The sequence below is a fragment of the Pteropus vampyrus genome, unplaced genomic scaffold (assembly GCF_000151845.1).
Source record: "Pteropus vampyrus isolate Shadow unplaced genomic scaffold, Pvam_2.0 Scaffold451, whole genome shotgun sequence".
NCBI lineage: Eukaryota > Metazoa > Chordata > Mammalia > Chiroptera > Pteropodidae > Pteropus > Pteropus vampyrus.
In genome coordinates, this window is record NW_011889232.1 from 290,930 (window position 1) to 296,173 (window position 5,244).

The 5,244-nt window shown below is 42.0% G+C and overlaps 1 pseudogene; it reads left to right on the top strand.

The window, feature by feature from the left end:
* The first annotated feature begins 3,798 nt into the window (after nt 1-3,798).
* LOC111732378 lies at nt 3,799-3,916 on the top strand (annotated as a pseudogene).
* Nucleotides 3,917-5,244: the final 1,328 nt, after the last annotated feature.

Consider the following 5,244-nt stretch of genomic DNA (forward strand, 5'->3'; position numbering starts at 1 on the left):
GACGCGGCCCCTTTGAGAGGCGTCTGCCGCTGCTGCAGCCTCCGTCCCAGCCACTCTGGACCCGGCGGCCCCGCGTCCTCGCCCCGTCCCTCTTTCTGCCGTTGCGGGGCGCTTTTTGGACTTCTCCCTGGTTGTATGGCTTGTTCATCAAGCTCCCAGGTGATTTTCCTTGCTGCTGCTCCTTGTTTCCGTCACCACTTTAATTTGGTCGCCAGAGGGATGAGCAGAGCCTCTGTCATCTACGCCATTTTTTCCCCTCTGAATTGCGCAACTTGTCATCAGTACACCGGGGCTGCACTCAGCGCCTTCAGCCGGGCTCTGTATTATGGAAGTGAGTCATCACCCGCTCCCACTGCACAGCTCTAAGAGCGTCTGAAGCAAGTCTGCCTTCCGTTTAACCGAATGACACGTCCCAGCTGATTGACTCAGCTGTGGTCAAAAATTCATGGTCAACCCCCACACACCGCTTGGCTTGGAAAAAATGAACAGAATCCATAGTATTCGTCTCTGGAGAGTTTAGAAATAGGAAAATGTGAGATTGGAATAATTAGCTGAGCTGGTCAATCTTAAGAGACTGTGCATAAGCGGCCACTCTAGGTCATCTGCGAGCCAAAGACAGAGCAGATAATGAGCAAGTGCGCTGTGAGAGGCCAGTCCCCTGCGTGAGCTTCCAGGACTGTCCTACAAGAGACACAGAGAAGAAGACACTTCTCCATTCATCTGTAGCCCGTGTGAACCTTGAAAACAAACCCCCTCTGTCTTAGGCATTCGGGGGGACCACTTTTATTTGAAGTGAAGAGAACCATGATGTAATTAGTCTAATTACAAACCAAGGACTGCAGTGTCACCCAGAGCCTCCTTTTGCTTCCGCCCAGGGCACTGACAGGCTACGTGACAGAGTTTCGATAATGGTCTGCGAAGCTCCTGCAGCTTCGTGTTTATCCAGTCACACGAGGCACTTACCTACCTGTTCCCTGTAGAGGAAGTTAGATCTTTTATTTACCTTGTAAAAATATAATGAAATCGGCTACCAATAAAAGGTCCAGGGATGAATGTCTGAACTGGAATCTCTCAGTCTACTTAAACCCCACTTCCCAAGGTTAGCTTTCAGTTCGCAAAGCAACGTGTAGAGTTGAAGCGTTTATCTGGATAATTCAGGCAAAAACATTACTTTGACTGGAATTACCTGAATTATTGCAAATTGATAATCTCTTCAGAACTGACTTCGTAGCAGGTCAGTGGTCCAGGTAACAGAGACAAAGCGCGGTGGTAGCTTAAATTACCCAGATAAGTGCATATTTGCCTTACTCTACCTTGTCAACAAGACCTAGCTACGATGTCAAGAATTTCAGTGGAGAAATGACAGGAATTGATTGCTGAGGCCAGACCTCTCAGTGAGAGTGAAACAGGCCCAGGACAAAAACCTCAGAGGCTTTGGGACATAAAAGGACAGAAGCTGAGCAGCGGAGACTACTCAGGAGGGCAGGCCTGCCTCACCGCAATGCCCCCCGGTGAGTACAGGGCTGGGGTGGAAAGTGCGGGACTCCGATGATGAGAAATCCTTGTAATGGGAGCTGGATACTCACAGAACAAAAGGGCTCCCCAAATCCAAAGATCACTATGAAAGAGGTTTTGCTATTGATGAACTAGCAGAATTAAAAATTTTAGGAATTTTAAGTCCAATAGTATCACTCCAGTGCCTTATACATCAAGTAATTTTAAATATGCTGTTAGTAAAGTTATATCCAACAAACAGAAAACACAAAGAAATACTCTTCTACTAATATTTTGTTTTGATAGCCTTGTTTTTTAAGTGTGATTTTCTCCGTTAACTTAATGCTGGACCCGGGGCGGGGGAGGAGATACCTCTTTAAATACAGATCCGCGCTGCGCTCAGCCAGCAGCGACCACACTTACAGAACTGAGGGCATTCGTGAAATACTGAATCTATGTCCATATTGCTTTAAATCCACCTGCCAGTAAAATAATTTCTGCTGAAAGGCAGTTCAATGAGATATCGAACATTTATATTAGGAAGGTTATAGCCAAATTACAGTTTAAGATTTATCGATTTATCATATTCATTCACAAACTTTTATTACACACTTACAATGTGAGAGGCAATGTGCTTTCACGTATAGTAGCTCATGCATTTATTTGCACTGCAAAGCAAGTCGTATATCATCTTTCTATGTCATTACTGGCTACTTTGCTTTCTGCTCCCAAAGTTGTAGCTTCTATATTAAAATAAAATAGAAGTGAAAACATGATAGCAATTTAAAGAGAACTAGTATTGGGATGTTAGCCCAACTGTGTCTGATAACTGTGTTTTCTATACAATTAGTATGTTGATAGGGAATGTTACGATTTTCCTCCTACTACAATTTCTGATTGTCTCTATTATTACTAGATCAAGAATACACTTTGTGTTACTAATAGCGCTGATTATTATTTATAACGTTGCTTACGTCTTTTTTTTGTACATTTTATAAGTCAAATGAACCCACCAGGCCATATTAGCAACAGATGTGCTTTGGTGGAAAAATGGTTCTGGGCAAGAAACCTGAAATACGTGCTTAAGAGAGCAGTTTGTTTTAAGAATCTCTTCTGCTTTAAGTTTTAAATATACTATAAATTATAGTATACATGGAAATATGTCAAAATATTTATATCTCCATATAATGTAAACCCATTTATTTCTCTTGAATTGATTGGTCTAATTACCAATGTCCCTTATCTACGATTTTAGAACACGTAGATTCATGCTCGAGGGCTCAGTTTTGTAATTTCCTGTCCCAGTTAAGGCACATTCGTCAGGTACTGACCCTAACGAATCCCCAAGCTCGTGCCAACCTCTGCGGAAGGCGGGCGGGGAGACGGATCACAGGGAATCAAGAGGCACCGCGCAACCTTGAGTTTACAGAAGAGAAGGCAGAGGGTACAAGGAGTCGATATGCCAAGTCGTAAAGGACCGGTCCTAGAAGCCGCACTGCTCTGTATAAACAGCCTGTGTCTCTTCAGAAGTCTGCCTTGGTCCCTTTCCTCCTTTTTTGTTCAAGGGACTCAAAACCCTCAGGCCGGTGGATCCCAGGAAAGAAGTCAAACGGGCTGTGGGAACCCCTCCGGGGCTCAGCTACCAATGCCAGGGAGTGACTGCACTCGGTCGGAGACCACTAACGGCGGTTTCTATTGGCTCTCTTACAAAGGTTGTGCGCGCGTGCGTGTGTGTGCGCGCGTGCGTGTGTGTGCACGTGTGTGCATGCATGTGCGTGTGTGCGTCTTAAGTGGTCACACTCTGCTTTGGCACTGACATCAGCCCTTACCACTGTCGCTGCCCTGAGAGCCGGGTCAGCGTTTCTGCCGTGAGGCCTAGCGGGAGGGTTTATTCGGAAGGCATCTGGCTAGATACACATTTTTTTTTTTTTTTTTAAACTACTATGCATGTTGGAAGGGAAGTTGTGTGACATTTTATTTATTTTAAGTTGTCTTTTTTTTTCCCCCTTAGAACAGCAAAAGGACGGATGTTTTTGAGAATAATCTTTTTTTAGTTACTGATTTCTACAAGCAAAAGCTTTTTCATATATTTGAATAATTCTTTTTGTAAAACAGACTATTTTACTTTGAAATGCAGCTGCTCTGTGCACTTTCTGACTACTCACCCCAGAAAGTTTCTACTCTAAAGGGGTCCCAGGGCTACATACTGTCTTACAAAAAGTGATTCTCAAAAGTGCTTTCCTAAGTTAAGGAATTCTTGCAACTATTTGAAAATTACCCTCTCTTTTCTAAATTTTACACTGAGTCTACGCCATGCCACCCTGAACAAGCCAGGTCCCATCTGTTCTCAGAAACTAAGCAGGTTCGGGCCTGGTTAGTACTTGGATGGGAGACCACCTAGGAAGACCAGGTGCTGTAGGCGTAAAAAATAAAAAAAATAAGGGATCGTAAGCTGACAAGGTCCTTGCAATCTGTGAGGTCAACCAAGGATTGCCTTGCCAAATAAATAAATAAATAACATAAAAATAAATGAATAAATAAATAAATTTTACATTGAAAAATATTGTGACAATCTGACAAAAGCAAACTTGAAGCTGAATGTTATATTTTAGATCTATGATGGATGATATATTGTGTTATTTAAGAGCAATCTTTCTTTTCCTTGTTTTTCATTTTTAAATATTTACTGAATATCTGCTGTGTACTAGGCTCTGGCCTGGGACACAAAGTACACAAATATGTAACGTATACTCCCAAACTTCAGTGAACATATCTATTATGGAAAATAAACTATGTACACAAACGCTTTGCCTTCCAACCCCCAAATTAATGTGCAGTCACAGTGCAAAAAAGGAAAAGATAACTTCTAGATAGAGTATCTGGAGAAGACTTTCAGAGCTGTAGCCATCGAGGTAGAGGATGCTTAGGGCATCCACGTGTGAGATTAAAGGTTGGGAATCCACAGAGTGTGACCAAAGTGAGGAAAAACACGGGACACACTGACTCACTGGGAAGCCACCTATTTTGATGAAACTGTAAAAAAATGCAGTAACAGATGGCTCTAAGGTGAGCCAAGATCCCATTCTAGTAGGTCTTGAGTGTCAATTTAAAGTGGCAGTTTGTTATTCAGTAGGTAATGGGGAATCACTGGTAAGATTTAAGTAAAAAAAATAAACAAATCTCTGCAAAAGATAAATCAGATGATGATAATACGATAAATCAAAATGTAAAAGTAATGATGTGAATAACGTATTCCCATTGCTATTATTGTTATAATCAGAGAACAACATTGTCATAGCCCTCTTTTTTCTGGGGAGAAAGAGCAAAGTGCAGGAAGAAAACAAAATAGACTGGATTTAGAAGAGGATTAAACCAATGGCAGCATAAAATGAGAATAAGATATTGAATTTTAAAATAGTAAAGAAGCTAAGCTAGGTAATTTTTACAGGTAGAAAATTTAGTCCAAACTAACTTAGAGAAAAATGTTAGATCATCTACATGAAAATTCAGTAAGCGTGATCAGGTCGTGGTCCCTCTGTTCTTATCCACATATTGGTTTATTCCTAAGCACAATGTGATTCAAGAATAGCTGCTGGTAGCTGCAGGCTAGCATCTTCCCATCCCAAACCCAGCGGAAAGGAACATCTCTTCCCCAACACTGATGAAAACGCTGGACCCTGATTCACACTAGCCTGAGTTGGGTCAGGGTACCTCTCAGAAACATTAACTAAAGCTAGTGGTTTTCTGATT